We start from the raw sequence: 17,487 nt of genomic DNA on the forward strand, positions 1-17,487 counted from the left end.
CCCCAGGTCTGGTAAACCGTACTCCCCCCAGGTCTGGTAAACCGTACTCCCCCCAGGTCTGGTAAACCGTACCCTCCCCCAGGTCTGGTAAACCGTACCCCCAGGTCTGGTAAACCGTACTCCCCCCAGGTCTGGTAACCCCCCCAGGTCTGGTAAACCGCATTCCCCCTCCCCCAGGTCTGTAAAACCGTACTCCCCCCAGGTCTGGTTAACCATTCCCCCAGGTCTGGTAAACCCCCCAGGTCTGGTAAACTGTACAGGTCTGGTCCCCCCCAGGTCTGGTAAACCGTAACTCCCCCCCCTCCCCCAGGTCTGGTAAACCGTACCCCGCCCCCCAGGTCTGGTAAACTCCCCCCAGGTCTGGTAAACCGTACTCCCCCCCCAGGTCTGGTAAACCTGGTAACCCCCCAGGTCTGGTAAACCGTCTGCAAAACCGCATCCCCCAGGTCTGCAAACCGTACTCCCCAGGTCTGGGTTAATCCCATTTCCCAGGTCTGGTAAACTGTACTTCCCCCCCCAGGTCTGGTAAACCGTACCCCCAGGTCTGGTAAACCGTACCCCCTCCCCCAGGTCTAACCGCATTCCCAGGTCTTCCAAACTCCCCCTCCCCCAGGTCTGGTTAACCATTCTCCGTACCCCCCCCCCCAGGTCTGGTAAACCGTACCCCTCCCCCCAGGTCTGGTAAACCGTTCCCCTCCCCTCTCCCCCAGGTCTGGTAAACCATTCTCCGTACCTCCCCCAGGTCTGGTAAACCGTACCCCCCCCAGGTCTGGTAAACCGTACCCCCAGGTCTGGTAAACCGTACCCCCTCCCCCAGGTCTGCAAACCGTACTCCCCCCCCTCCCCCAGGTCTGGTAAACCGTACCCCTCCCCCAGGTCTGGTAAACCGTACTCCCCCTCCCCCAGGTCTGGTAAACCGTCCCCCCAAGGTCTGGTCCTCCTCCCCCAGGTCTGGTAAACCGTACTCCCTCCCCCAGGTCTGGTAAACCGTCCCCAGGTCTCCCCCCTCCCCCCAGGTCTGGTAAACCGTACTCCCCCCCCCCCCAGGTCTGGTAAACCGTACTCCCCTCCCCCCAGGTCTGGTAAACCGTACCCCCCCCCAGGTCTGGTAAACCGTACCCCCCCTCCCCCAGGTCTGTAAACCGTACCCCCCCCAGGTCTGGTTAACCGACTTCCCCAGGTCTGGTAAACTGTACTTCCCCCCAGGTCTGGTAAACCGTACTCCCCCTCCCCCCAGGTCTGGTAAACCGTACCCCCTCCCCCAGGTCTGGTAAACCGTACCCCCCCCAGGTCTGGTAAACCGTACTCCCCCCAGGTCTGGTAAACCGTACTCCCCTCCCCCAGGTCTGGTAAACCGCACCCCCTCCCCCAGGTCTGGTAAACCGTACTCCCCAGGTCTGGTAAACCGTCCCCCTCCCCCCAGGTCTGGTAAACCGTACCCCCCCAGGTCTGGTAAACCGTACCCCCCCTCCCCCAGGTCTGCAAACCGTACCCCCCCCCCAGGTCTGGTAAACCCCTCCCCCAGGTCTGGTAAACCGTACCCCTCCCCCCCCAGGTCTGGTAAACCGTACTCCCCCCCCCAGGTCTGGTAAACCGTATCCCCCCCCCCCAGGTCTGGTAAACCGTATCCCCCTCCCCCCAGGTCTGGTAAACCGTACCCCCCCCCCAGGTCTGGTTAACCATTCTCCGGCCCCCCAGGTCTCAAGCTCAGGCTTATCTGATGAGAAATGTAAGCTGCTTTGCTCTTTGGGTTTTTGTCGTCGTCGGCAGTTAGACACATTAGAAAGTCTATTCACGTTGTTGTTGTTGTTGTTGTTAAACACAGAAACATTATAGTGCTTTAAACACTTTATTTTAAAACAACCTCTCTCATATCTGTTTGTTCTCTGATGTATCAGACCAACACAACCGACTTGTTGCCGTTCGGTCTCTTTTTAGGTTTTTACTAACAGAACTGTTTCTATGGTCTTTAACTCTTTTGGTCCCAGTGAGTTGTGACGTGAACACCGTCACCCGGAGAGGAGGACCTACGTCTCAAATGGAACCCTATTCCCTATATAGTGCACTACTTTTGACCCAAAGTAGTGCACTGACTTTGAAAATAGGGTGCTATTTGGGATCTAACCTAGGATTTCAGGCCCTCTGCTTGTACAGTGTTGCTACTATGCTCTGTGAGAGGAGAGAGCCAGCCGTATGTTGGTTTACGGGAAGATTAAACTGCAGAAGAGCCGAGCGCTGACGCCAACCACTGTCGTCTGTATGGATCAACCGTTTCAGAGTAGGAGTGCAGGTCCTAGATCCTAGGCTAAACTGATCCTAGATCGGCACTTGTACTCTGCAGTCCGTGGTGAGGATTTGCAGGGGCAGGCTGGGAGTCTTTCTCTGGTCTAGTCTGAGGACAGGAGTCAGTGGAGTCGAGTGGGATGGATTTAACGTTTTCAGACTTACAAGGTTCCCTCATCGTTCTGTTCTGCAGCTACCTTCTGTCCAGCTACCTTCTGTCCAGCTACCTTCTGTCCAGCTACCTTCTGTCCAGCTACCTTCTGTTCCTGGTCTGCTTCTCCACAGAGACTGTGTATTAATAGTGGATCAGGGTTATAACCAACCCAAGGCCTTTAATATTGGATCAGGGTTATAACCAGCCTTTAATAGTGGATCAGGGTTATAACCAGCCTTTAATAGTGGATCAGGGTTATAACCAGCCTTTAATAGTGGATCAGGGTTATAACCAGCCTTTAATAGTGTATCAGGGTTATAACCAACCCCAGGCCTTTAATAGTGGATCAGGGTTATAACCAACCCCAGGCCTTTAATAGTGGATCGGGGTTATAACCAGCCTTTAATAGTAGATCAGGGTTATAACCAGCCTTTAATAGTGGATCAGGGTTATAACCAGCCTTTAATAGTAGATCAGGGTTATAACCAACCCCAGGCCTTTAATAGTGGATCAGGGTTATAACCAGCCTTTAATAGTGGATCAGGGTTATAACCAGCCTTTAATAGTGGATCAGGGTTATAACCAGCCTTTAATAGTGGATCAGGGTTATAACCAGTCTTTAATAGTGGATCAGGGTTATAACCAGCCTTTAATAGTGGATCAGGGTTATAACCAGCCTTTAATAGTGGATCAGGGTTATAACCAACCCCAGGCCTTTAATAGTGGATCAGGGTTATAACCAACCCCAGGCCTTTAATAGTGGATCAGGGTTATAACCAACCCCAGGCCTTTAATAGTGGATCAGGGTTATAACCAACCCCAGGCCTTTAATAGTGGATCAGGGTTATAACCAACCCCAGGCCTTTAATAGTGGATCAGGGTTATAACCAGCCTTTAATAGTGGATCAGGGTTATAACCAGCCCCAGGCCTTTAATAGTGGATCAGGGTTATAACCAGCCTTTAATAGTGGATCAGGGTTATAACCAGCCTTTAATAGTGGATCAGGGTTATAACCAACCCCAGGCCTTTAATAGTAGATCAGGGTTATAACCAGCCTTTAATAGTGGATCAGGGTTATAACCAGCCTTTAATAGTGGATCAGGGTTATAACCAACCCCAGCCTTTAATAGTGGATCAGGGTTATAACCAACCCCAGGCCTTTAATAGTGGATCAGGGTTATAACCCCAGCCTTTAATAGTGGATCAGGGTTATAACCAGCCTTTAATAGTGGATCAGGGTTATAACCAACCTTTAATAGTGGATCAGGGTTATAACCAGCCTTTAATAGTGGATCAGGGTTATAACCAGGCCTTTAATAGTGGATCAGGGTTATAACCAACCCCAGGCCTTTAATAGTGGATCAGGGTTATAACCAGCCTTTAATAGTGGATCAGGGTTATAACCAGCCTTTAATAGTGGATCAGGGTTATAACCAACCTTTAATAGTGGATCAGGGTTATAACCAACCTTTAATAGTGGATCAGGGTTATAACCAAAGGCCTTTAATAGTGGATCAGGTTATAACCAACCCCAGGCCTTTAATAGTGGATCAGGGTTATAACCAGCCTTTAATAGTGGATCAGGGTTATAACCAACCTTTAATAGTGGATCAGGGTTATAACCAACCCCAGGCCTTTAATAGTGGATCAGGGTTAAAACCAGCCTTTAATAGTGGATCAGGGTATAACCAACCCCAGGCCTTTAATAGTGGATCAGGTTATAACCAACCTTTAATAGTAGATCAGGTTTAACCAACCCCAGGCCTTTAATAGTGGATCAGGGTTATAACCAGGCCTTTAATAGTGGATCAGGGTTATAACCAGCCTTTAATAGTGGATCAGGGTTATAACCAGCCTTTAATAGTAGATCAGGGTTATAACCAGCCTTTAATAGTGGATCAGGGTTATAACCAGCCTTTAATAGTGGATCAGGGTTATAACCAACCTTTAATAGTGGATCAGGGTTGTAACCAACCCCAGGCCTTTAATAGTGGATCAGGGTTATAACCAACCCCAGGTCTTTAATAGTGGATCAGGGTTATAACCAGCCTTTAATAGTGGATCAGGTTATAACCAACCTTTAATAGTGGATCAGGGTTGTAACCAACCTTTCATAGTGGATCAGGGTTATAACCAACCCCAGGCCTTTAATAGTGGATCAGGGTTATAACCAGCCTTTAATAGTGGATCAGGGTTATAACCAGCCTTTAATAGTAGATCAGGGTTATAACCAACCCCAGGCCTTTAATAGTGGATCAGGTTATAACCAGCCTTTAATAGTGGATCAGGGTTATAACCAGCCTTTAATAGTGGATCAGGGTTATAACCAGTCTTTAATGGTGGATCAGGGTTATAACCAGCCCCAGGCCTTTAATAGTGGATCAGGGTTATAACCAACCCCAGGCCTTTAATAGTGGATCAGGGTTATAACCAACCCCAGGCCTTTAATAGTGGATCAGGGTTATAACCAGCCTTTAATAGTGGATCAGGGTTATAACCAACCTTTAATAGTGGATCAGGGTTATAACCAGCCTTTAATAGTGGATCAGGGTTATAACCAACCCCAGGCCTTTAATAGTGGATCAGGGTTATAACCAGCCTTTAATAGTGGATCAGGGTTATAACCAGCCTTTAATAGTGGATCAGGGTTATAACCAACCCCAGGCCTTTAATAGTGGATCAGGGTTATAACCAACCCCAGGCCTTTAATAGTGGATCAGGGTTATAACCAGCCTTTAATAGTGGATCAGGGTTATAACCAACCCCAGGCCTTTAATAGTGGATCAGGGTTATAACCAGCCTTTAATAGTGGATCAGGGTTATAACCAACCCCAGGCCTTTAATAGTGGATCAGGGTTATAACCAGCCTTTAATAGTGGATCAGGGTTATAACCAGCCTTTAATAGTGGATCAGGGTTATAACCAACCCCAGGCCTTTAATAGTGGATCAGGGTTATAACCAGCCTTTAATAGTGGATCAGGGTTATAACCAGCCTTTAATAGTGGATCAGGGTTATAACCAACCTTTAATAGTGGATCAGGGTTATAACCAACCTTTAATAGTGGATCAGGGTTATAACCAACCCCAGGCCTTTAATAGTGGATCAGGGTTATAACCAACCCCAGGTCTTTAATAGTGGATCAGGGTTATAACCAACCCCAGGCCTTTAATAGTGGATCAGGGTTATAACCAACCTTTAATAGTGGATCAGGGTTATAACCAGCCTTTAATAGTGGATCAGGGTTATAACCAACCCAGGCCTTTAATAGTGGATCAGGTTTATAACCAGCCTTTAATAGTGGATCAGGGTTATAACCAACCCCAGCCTTTAATAGTGGATCAGGGTTATAACCAACCCCAGGCCTTTAATAGTGGATCAGGGTTATAACCAGCCTTTAATAGTGGATCAGGGTTATAACCAGCCTTTAATAGTGGATCAGGTTATAACCAGCCTTTAATAGTGGATCAGGGTTATAACCAACCTTTAATAGTGGATCAGGGTTATAACCAACCCCAGGACTTTAATAGTGGATCAGGGTTATAACCAACCTTTAATAGTGGATCAGGGTTATAACCAGCCTTTAATAGTGGATCAGGGTTATAACCAACCTTTAATAGTGGATCAGGGTTATAACCAACCTTTAATAGTGGATCAGGGTTATAACCAGCCTTTAATAGTGGATCAGGGTTATAACCAACCTTTAATAGTGGATCAGGGTTATAACCAGCCTTTAATAGTGGATCAGGTTATAACCAACCTTTAATAGTGGATCAGGGTTATAACCAACCTTTAATAGTGGAGCAGGGTTATAACCAGCCTTTAATAGTGGATCAGGGTTATAACCAACCACAGGCCTTTAATAGTGGATCAGGGTTATAACCAACCTTTAATAGTGGATCAGGGTTATAACCAACCTTTAATTGTGGATCAGGGTTATAACCAACCCCAGGCCTTTAATAGTGGATCAGGGTTATAACCAACCTTTAATAGTGGATCAGGGTTATAACCAACCTTTAATTGTGGATCAGGGTTATAACCAACCTTTAATAGGTTATAACCCTTTAATAGTGGATCAGGGTTATAACCAACCCCAGGACTTTAATAGTGGATCAGGGTTATAACCAACCCCAGGACTTTAATAGTGGATCAGGGTTATAACCAACCCCAGGACTTTAATAGTGGATCAGGGTTATAACCAACCTTTAATAGTGGATCAGGGTTATAACCAGCCTTTAATAGTGGATCAGGGTTATAACCAACCCCAGGCCTTTAATAGTGGATCAGGGTTATAACCAGCCTTTAATAGTGGATCAGGGTTATAACCAACCCCAGTTATAACCAGCCTTTAATAGTGGATCAGGGTTATAACCAACCTTTAATAGTGGATCAGGGTTATAACCAGCCTTTAATAGTGGATCAGGGTTATAACCAACCCCAGGCCTTTAATAGTGGATCAGGGTTATAACCAGCCTTTAATAGTGGATCAGGGTTATAACGAACCCCAGGCCTTTAATAGTGGATCAGGGTTATAACAAGCCCCAGGTCTTTAATATTGGATCTACCAATAAGTAGCACCCACTTGTATAGAGAGTGCATTGTGTTATGGAGAGAGTTACAAATCTCCTGATGATGTCATGTCTCCTCCTCTGCAGGTGTTGTATAAGGTGTACATGTCCTTCGTGGAGGTGGGCCCTGAGAATGTTCAGACAGCTGACTATTTCAAAGGAGTGGGTGAGGATGAGTTCTGGTGTTTAGCTGTAGTCTGTGTTAGCTGTAGTCTATTTACACATACACTATGCTCTGCATAGCCACTATGAGACTCTCTCCTGATTTCCTGTCTCTGAACCTAAAGACTCTCCCACGTCCCCTGTGCCTCCTCTCTTCCTCCTCCCCTCTCCCTCCACCCTTCCTCTCTCTCCCTCCACCCTTTCTCTCTCTCTTCCACCCTTCCTTCTCCTCCCTGTCTCCCCACACCCTTCCTCCTCCTCCCCCTCTTCCTCCCTGTCTCCCTCCACCCTTCCTGCTCCTCCCCATCTTCCTCCCTGTCTCCCTCCACCCTTCCACCTCCTTCCCATCTTCCTCCTCCTCACTCCTCTTCCTCCCTGTCTCCCCCTCCCTTCCTCCTCCTCCCCATCTTCCTCATCCCTTCTCCTCTTCCTCCCTGTCTTCCCATCTTCCTCCACCCCTCTCCTCTTCCTCCCTGTCTCCCTCCACCCTTCCTCCTCCCCCTCCTCCTCCTCCTCCCCATCTTCATCCTTCTCTCCCTCCTCAGCCTCATTCCTCATCGTCAGTATTGGGGGGACCATGGTGGGTCTGATCTTTGCTGCTCTCCTAGCCTTCATCACACGTTTCACCAAGAAGGTCCGCATCATTGAGCCTCTATTGGTCTTCCTCATGGTCTACCTGGCCTACCTCACCGCTGAGCTCTTCTCTCTGTCCGCCATCTTGTCGTGAGTACATCTTTAGTATGTGTTCTAGAAATCACCACAGAAAATGTGATGGTCTGTACTCAAAAATATGTTGCATTAAATTCACTTCATTTTTCTATGATATTTTTTATTCCGCTGTCATTAGGGTGTGGTGTGTGTATGCCTGTGTCTGTGTGTGTGTGTATGCCTGTGTCTGTGTGTGTGTATGTCTGTGTGTGTGTATGTCTGTGTGTGTGTGTGTATGCCTGTGTCTGTGTGTGTGTGTATGCCTGTGTCTGTGTGTGTGTGTGTGCCTGTGTCTGTCTGTCTGTCTGTCTGTCTGTCTGTCTGTCTGTCTGTCTGTCTGTCTGTCTGTCTAGTATTCAGACCCCTTGACTGTTCCACATTTTATTACATTACATTCTTATTCTAAAATGGATTAAATAAAACATTTTCCTCAGTAATCTACACACAAAAACTCATTATGACATCACAATACCCCATAATGACATCACAATAACCCATTATGACAAAGCAAGAAGGAAAAAAATGCATTTTTTTTTAATCAAAAACTGAAATACCTTATTTACATGAGTATGCATACCCTTTGTTATGAGACTCAAAATTGAGCTCAGGTGCATCCTGTTTCTATTGATCATCCTTGAGATGTTTCTACAACTTCTGATTGGGAGTCCACCTATGGTAAATTCAATTGATTGGACATGATTTGGAAAGGCACACACCTGTGTCAGCGTGTACATGTATATGGGTGTGTGTATAGACCAACATTAAAATACAACCACTGTATGTTACAATATGAACATCTCAACAGGACCTATCCTCCCTATAGACCTACATTACAACCACTGTATGTTTCAATATGAACATCTCAACAGGACCTATCCTCCCTGTAGACCTACATTACAATACAACCACTGTATGTTACAATATGAACACCTCAACAGGACCTATCCTCCCTACAGACCTACATTACAATATGAACACCTCAACAGGACCTATCCTCCCTATAGACCTACATTACAATACAACCACTGTATGTTTCAATATGAACATCTCAACAGGACCTATCATCTCCCTACTATAGACCTACATAACAATACAACCACTGAATGTTACAATATGAACATCTCAACAGGACCTATCCTCCCTATAGACCTACATTACAACCACTGTATGTTTCAATATGAACATCTCAACAGGACCTATCCTCCCTATAGACCTACATTACAATACAACCACTGTATGTTACAATATAAACACCTCAACAGGACCTATCCTCCCTACAGACCTACATTACAATATAAACACCTCAACAGGACCTATCCTCCCTACAGACCTACATTACAATATGAACACCTCAACAGGACCTATCCTCCCTACAGACCTACATTACAATATGAACATCTCAACAGGACCTATCCTCCCTATAGACCTACATTACAATACAACCACTGTATGTTACAATATGAACATCTCAACAGGACCTATCCTCCCTACAGACCTACATTAAAATACAACCACTGTATGTTACAATACAACATGAACATCTCAATAGGACCTATCCTCCCTATAGACCTACATTACAATATGAACATGTTAACATATGATCCTCCCTATAGACCTACAGTTGTATATCCAACACTGTATGTAGATGGTCTGAATATGAACATAGCTAACAGGACCTATCCTCCCTATAGATGGTCTACATTACAATATGAACATCTCAACAGGACCTATCCTCCCTATAGATGGACATGAAAATACAAGATTGTATGTAACAGGCTATGTGTTTCTCAGATGGACTGATGGTCATATCTGTATAGATTACATTACAATACAACAGGCTGTGTGTTACAAGATGGACTGAGGTAAGTAGATTGTATCCTCAGGCTGTAGACCAACATAGATGGACTGAGGTAGGTAGATATGAACAGGCAAACAGGCTGTGTGTTTGTAGATGGACTGAGGTAGGTAGATTGAACATAATCAGGCTGTGTGTTTGTAGATGGACTGAGGTAGGTAGATTGTATAGCTAACAGGCTGTGTGTTTGTAGATGGACTGAGGTAGGTAGATTGTATATCCAACAGGCTGTGTTTGTAGCTGGACTGAGGTAGGTAGATTGTAGAGCTAACAGGCTGTGTGTTTGTAGATGGACTGAGGTAGGTAGATTGTATAGCTAACAGGCTGTGTGTTTGTAGATGGACTGAGGTAGGTAGATTGTATAGCTAACAGGCTGTGTGTTTGTAGATGGACTGAGGTAGGTAGATTGTATAGCTAACAGGCTGTGTGTTTGTAGATGGACTGAGGTAGGTAGAATGTATAGCTAACAGGCTGTGTGTTTGTAGCTGGACTGAGGTAGGTAGATTGTATAGCTAACAGGCTGTGTTTGTAGATGGACTGAGGTAGGTAGATTGTATATCCAACAGGCTGTGTTTGTAGATGGACTGAGGTAGGTAGATTGTATATCCAACAGGCTGTGTTTGTAGATGGACTGAGGTTAGTAGATTGTATAGCTAACAGGCTGTGTTTGTAGATGGACTGAAGTAGGTAGATTGTATGTGAATGAACCTACAGCAGCCAAGGTGATAATGGCTGGGGTCATTTTGCCTTGTTTTGCTGTTCTCCAAATAGCATTTGAAAAAGGTTTTAAATTGTATAGAAATGCAGTAAATCAAATCAAATCAAATGTATTTATATAGCCCTTCGTACATCAGCTGATATCTCAAAGTGCTGTACAGAAACCCAGCCTAAAACCCCAAACACCAAGCAATGCAGGTGTAGAAGCACAGTGGCTAGGAAAAACTCCCTAGAAAGGCCAAAACCTAGGAAGAAACCTAGAGAGGAACCAGGCTATGTGGGGTGGCCAGTCCTCTTCTGGCTGTGCCGGGTGGAGATTATAACAGAACATGGCCAACATGTTCAAATGTTCATAAATGACCAGCATGGTCAAATAATAATAAGGCAGAACAGTTGAAACTGGACCAGCAGCACGGCCAGGTGGATGGGGACAGCAAGGAGTCATCATGTCAGGTGTCCTGGGCCATGGTCCTAGGGCTCAGGTCAGTTGAAACTGGAGCAGCAGCATGGCCAGGTGGACTGGGGACAGCAAGGAGTCATCATGTCAGGTAGTCCTGGGGCATGGTCCTAGGGGCTCAGGTCAGTTGAAACTGGAGCAGCAGCACGGCCATGTGGACTGGGGACAGCAAGGAGTCATTATGTCAGGTAGTCCTGGGGCATGGTCCTAGGGCTCAGGTCCTCCGAGAGAGAGAAAGAAAGAGAGAAGGAGAGAATTAGAGAACACACACTTAAATTCACACAGGACACCGAATAGGACAGGAGAAGTACTCCAGATATAACAAACTGACCCTAGCCCCCTGACACATAAATTACTGCAGCATAAATACTGTGAGGCTGAGACAGGAGGGGTGGAGACACTGTGGACCCATCCAAGGACACCCCGGACAGGGCCAAAACAGGAAGGATATAACCCCACCCACTTTGCTAAAGCACAGCCCCACACCACTAGAGGGATATCTTCAACCACCAACTTACCATCCTGAGACAAGGCTGAGTATAGCCCACAAAGATCTCCACCATGGCACAACCCAAGGGGGGGCGCCAACCCAGACAGGATGACCACATCAGTGAATCAACCCACTCACATGACGCACCCCTTCCAGGGACGGCATGAGAGAGCCCCAGTAAGACAGTGACTCAGCCCCTGTAATAGGGTTAGAGGCAGAGAATCCCAGTGGAAAGAGGGGAACTGGCCAGGCAGAGACAGCAAGGGCGGTTCGTTGCTCCAGAGCCTTTCCGTTCACCTTCCCACTCCTGGGCCAGACTACACTCAATCATATGACCCACTGAAGAGATGAGTCTTCAGTAAAGACTTAAAGGTTGAGACCGAGTTTGCAGTCTCTGACATGGGTATCCAGACATACGTAATCCATAAAAATGGAGCTCTATAGGAGAAAGCCCTGCCTCCAGCTGTTTGCTTAGAAATTCTAGGGAATATTAGAGGCCTGCGTCTTGTGACCGGAGCGTACGTGGAGGTATGTACGGCAGGACCAAATCAGAGAGATAGGTAGGAGCAAGCCCATGTAATGCTTTGTAGGTTAGCAGTAACACCTTGAAATCAGCCCTTGCTTTGACAGGAAGCCAGTGTAGAGAGGCTAGCACTGAGTAATATGATAAAAATTTTTTGGTCTAGTCAGGGATTCTAACAGCCGTGTTTAGCACTAACTGAAGTTTATTTAGTGCTTTGTCCGGGTAGCCGGAAAGTAGAGCATTGCAGTAGTCTAACCTAGAAGTGACAAAAGCATGGATTAATTTTTGGACAGAAAGTTTCTGATTTTTGCAATTTTCCGTAGATGGAAAAAAGCTGTCCTTGAAATGGTCTTGATATGTTCTTCAAAAGAGAGATCAGGGTCCAGAGTAATGCCAAGGTCCTTCACAGTTTTATTTGAGACGACTTTACAACCATTAAGATTAATTGTCAGATTCAACAGAAGATCTCTTTGTTTCTTGGGACCTAGAACAAGCATGAGCTTCAATTTTCAAAAATATCCTCTTCCGGACTTCACTCAAACTCAAACCCTGGTTAAGGCCCTGGGCTCAGATTCTCTAAACCCTCTTTGGAAGAAATGTCTTCTAAACTGCCATGTTTTTCTCTTAACTATAGACTTTAGACTTAAGAAGAAAGTTCAGCAAAGTTGCTATTCCTCAAAAAGGTTCTTGGAAATTATATTCTTGAAAATAAAGTTTGTTGGGAAATATTTTTAAATTCCAAGATAGTTCAACCATTGTCTTAAACTCTGGGCAGTGAGAGAAAACAGCTCATGAAAATCAATTGTACATAATTCACTCTCAAACTATATCTGAAAGTTTTCAGTATTGATTATTTTAAGTATTGATCATTTTAAGTATATTTTTTTGTCATTGCTAGCTAGCTAGATAGCTAAATTGGTTGCCTAGCGACAAACATCTTAAGAAGATACGTAAGAAGATATTTGAGGAGTTTGTAAGAAAATCATAAAATCTAAAGATATTGTTGAGGAATTGCACTTACGAACTATCTTATGAACTTCTTAATTTTTTTTGCATTTAAGAAGTGTTTTGTGAATCTGGACCCTGGTCCTCACCTGTCCTTTGTCTCTCTCTCTCTCTCTCTCTCTCCGCCTTCAGAATGACGTTCTGTGGTATCGGCTGTAACAAGTACGTGGAGGCCAACATATCCCAGAAATCTCGTACCACGGTGAAGTACACGATGAAAACCCTGGCCAGCATCGCCGAAACCATAATCTTCATCTTCCTGGGCATCTCAGCCGTGGACAAGTCTAAGTGGGCCTGGGACACAGGACTCATCTCCTGTACGCTCATCTTCATCTTCGTCTTCAGGGCCCTGGGTAGGTGTGCCGCCTTACTAAACATGGGTTCAGTACCCAGCGTTGCTACTCTACACATAGCGGAAGGTGCATTACAATACTATACTACTATGTATCAGGGATTGCAGCCCCCTGGGTAAGAGTGGACCTACGCAGCACAAAGAGAGGAGTCTTCTCTGTCCTTAATGCGGATTTATTTGACCAACATTCTTGTCTGGGAGAGCCTTTCGTCAGGGTGCTTGTTTGAAGAGCCTTTCGTCAGGGTGCTTGTCTGAGAGAGCCTTTCGTCAGGATGCTTGTCTGAGAGAGCCTTTCGTCAGGGTGCTTGTCAGGGTGCTTGTCTGAGAGAGCCTTTCGGCCAGGGTGCTTGTCTGAGAGAGCCTTTCGTCAGGGTGCTTGTCTGAGAGAGCCTTTCGTCAGGGTGCTTGTCTGAGAGAGCCTTTCGTCAGGGTGCTTGTCTGAGAGAGCCTTTCGTCAGGGTGCTTGTCTGAGAGAGCCTTTCGTCAGGGTGCTTGTCTGAGAGAGCCTTTCGTCAGGGTGCTTGTCTGAGAGAGCCTTTCTTGTCTGGGAGTCAGGGTGCTTGTCTGAGAGAGCCTTTCGTCAGGGTGCTTGTCTGGGAGAGCCTTTCGTCAGGGTGCTTGTCTGAGAGAGCCTTTCGTCAGGGTGCTTGTCTGAGAGAGCCTTTCGTCAGGGTGCTTGTCTGAGAGAGCCAGGGTGCTTGTCTGAAGAGCCTTTCGTCAGGGTGCTTGTCTGAGAGAGCCTTTCGTCAGGGTGCTTGTCTGAGAGAGCCTTTCGTCAGGGTGCTTGTCTGAGAGAGCCTTTCGTCAGGGTGCTTGTCTGAAGAGCCTTTCGTCAGGGTGCTTGTCTGAGAGAGCCTTTCGTCAGGGTGCTTGTCTGAGAGAGCCTTTCGTCAGGGGTGCTTTTGTCTGTCTGATTGAGCCTTTCGTCAGGGTGCTTGTCTGAGAGAGCCTTTCGTCAGGGTGCTTGTCTGAGAGAGCCTTTCGTCAGGGTGCTTGTCTGAGAGAGCCTTTCGTCAGGGTGCTTGTCTGAGAGAGCCTTTCGTCAGGGTGCTTGTCTGAGAGAGCCTTTCGTCAGGGTGCTTGTCTGAAGAGCCTTTCTGAGAGTCAGGGTGCTTGTCTGAGAGCCTTTCGCCAGGGTGCTTGTCTGAAGAGCCTTTCTGAGAGAGTCAGGGTGCTTGTCTGAGAGAGCCTTTCGTCAGGGTGCTTGTCTGAGAGAGCCTTTTCGTCAGGGTGCTTGTCTGAAGAGCCTTTCGTCAGGGTGCTTGTCTGAGAGAGCCTTTCGTCAGGGTGCTTGTCTGGGAGAGCCTTTCGTCAGGGTGCTTGTCTGAGAGAGCCTTTCGTTATGGGTGCTTGTTTGAGAGAGCCTTTTCGTTAGGGTGCTTGTCTCCAGGGTGCTTGTCTGAGAGAGCCTTTCATCAGGGTGCTTGCTTCACACACAGATACTGAACAGAGTCTTGAGGATCCAGCGTGTTTTATCAGCGATCGGGCCTCTCTATAAAACCTTTAATGCCAAACAGATGATAAAGTAATCACTCCTTCAATTAACTCCAAAAGCGTCTGAATATCTGTCGCCCTTTATCAATAATCAAGATGGTACTCTGTACTCAATGATGAGAATGTACTGGCACGACTTCATTTATACTGTGGTGGTGGGGGGATAAGTATTATACTGTAGCTGTTGATTCTCTGTCTCTGATCTCTTCCAGGTGTGGTCATGCAGACCTGGGTGTTGAACTGGTTCCGCCTCGTCCCATTGGACAAGATCGACCAGGTGGTGATGTCGTACGGTGGCCTGCGAGGGGCGGTGGCGTTTGCCTTGGTGGTGCTGCTGGATGCAGAACGGGTCCCGGCTAAAGACTACTTTGTGGCCACAACCATCATAGTGGTTTTCTTCACTGTGATGTTCCAGGTAAAGTATTTACTAGAGATATTTTAATACTAGAGATATTTAACACTAGAGATATTTTATTACTAGATATATTTTAATACATATTTTATACTAGAGATATTTTATACTAGAGATATTTTAATACATATTTTATACTAGAGATATTTTAATACTAGAGATATTTTAATACTAGAGATATTTTATACTAGAGATATTTTAATACATATTTTATACTAGAGATATTTTATACTAGAGATATTTTAATACATATTTTATACTAGAGATATTTTATACTAGATATATTTTAATACATATTTTATACTAGAGATATTTTATACTAGAGATATTTTAATACATATTTTATACTAGAGATATTTTATACTAGAGATATTTTAATACATATTTTATACTAGAGATATTTTATACTAGAGATTTTAATACTGGATATATTTTACTACTAGATATATTTTAATACTAGAGATATTTTAATAATAGAGATATTTAATACCAGAGATATTTTAATACTAGTGATATTTTAATACTAGATATATTTTAATACATATTTTATACTAGAGATATTTTAATAGATATTATAATACATATTTTATACTAGAGATATTTTAATATATATTTTAATACTAGAGATATTTTTATACTACAGATATTTTAATAGATAGTTTAATACTCAATGTTTTAATAGTAGATATTTTAATACATATTTTATATGAGAGATTTTTTTATACTAGAGATTTTTTTTATAATAGAGATATTTTAATACTAGAGATATTTTAATACATATTTTATTCTAGAGATATTTTAATACTAGTGATATTTTAATACTAGATATATTTTAATACATATTTTATACTAGAGATATTTTAATCCTAGAGATATTTTAATACTAGAGATATTTTAATACATATTTTATACTAGATATATTTTATACTAGATATATTTTAATACTAGAGATATTTTAAAACATATTTTATTCTAGAGATATTTTAATACCAGAGATATTTTAATACATATTTTATACTAGAGATATTTTAATACCAGAGATATGTTAATACATATTTTATACTAGAGATATTTTAATAGATATTTTAATACTCGAGATATTTTAATACTAGAGATATTTTAATACTAGAGATATTTTAATATTAGAGATATTTTAATACATATTTTATACTAGATATATTTTATACTAGATATATTTTAATACTAGAGATATTTTAAAACATATTTTATTCTAGAGATATTTTAATACCAGAGATATTTTAATACATATTTTATACTAGATATATTTTAATACTAGAGATATTTTAATACCAGAGATATTTTAGTCCAGAAAATAGAATGTTTATCGTTCAAATTTTTCTGTAGAAACAGGAGATAGACTAGTGTCCTGTCCAGGTGAACTGCCTCACGCTGTAGAAACAGGAGATAGACTAGTGTCCTGTCCAGGTGGAGTACTCACTCTACAGAAACAGGAGATAGACTAGTGTCCTGTCCAGGTGGAGTACTCACTCTGTGATAGTGGATGATGTGTGTGTAGTGGATGATGTGTGTGTAGTGGATGATGTGTGTGTAGTGGATGATGTGTGGTAGTGGATGATGTGTGATAGTGGATGATGTGTGGTAGTGGATGATGTGTGGTAGTGGATAATGTGTGGTAGTGGATAATGTGTGATAGTGGATGATGTGTGGTAGTGGATGATGTGTGGTAGTGGATGATGTGTGGTAGTGGATGATGTGGTAGTGGATGATGTGTGGTAGTGGATGATGTGGTAGTGGATGATGTGTGGTAGTGGATGATGTGTGGTAGTGGATGATGTGTGGTAGTGGATGATGTGTGATAGTAGATCATGTGTGATGGTGGATGATGTGTGATAGTAGATCATGTGTGATAGTGGATGATGTGTGTTAGTGGATCATGTGATTAGTGAATCATGTGATTAGTGAATCATGTGTGATAATGGATAATGTGGGGTAGTGGATGATGTGGGGTAGTGGATGATGTGTGTGTAGTGGATGATGTGTGGTAGTGGATGATGTAGCCAGTGGATGATGTGAGTAGTGTATGATGTGTGGTAGTGGATGATGTGTGGTAGTGATGATGTGTGATAGTATAGTGTGTGATGTGGATGATGTGTGATAGTAGATCATGTGTGATAGTGGATGATAGTGGATGATGTGATTAGTGAATCATGTGTGATAATGGATAATGTGGGGATGTGTGGTAGTGGATGATGTGTGGTAGTGGATAATGTGTGGTAGTGGATAATGTGTGGTAGTGGATAATGTGGTAGTGGATAATGTAGTGAT

General features: G+C 43.9%; 1 pseudogene; it reads left to right on the forward strand.

Annotated features, from left to right (window-relative positions):
- The first annotated feature begins 385 nt into the window (after window positions 1–385).
- LOC135532460 (sodium/hydrogen exchanger 5-like) overlaps window positions 386–17,487 on the forward strand; it is a 40,458-nt pseudogene continuing 23,356 nt past the window's right edge.

The sequence above is a fragment of the Oncorhynchus masou genome, unplaced genomic scaffold (genome assembly GCF_036934945.1).
Source record: "Oncorhynchus masou masou isolate Uvic2021 unplaced genomic scaffold, UVic_Omas_1.1 unplaced_scaffold_1858, whole genome shotgun sequence".
Taxonomy (NCBI): domain Eukaryota; kingdom Metazoa; phylum Chordata; class Actinopteri; order Salmoniformes; family Salmonidae; genus Oncorhynchus; species Oncorhynchus masou.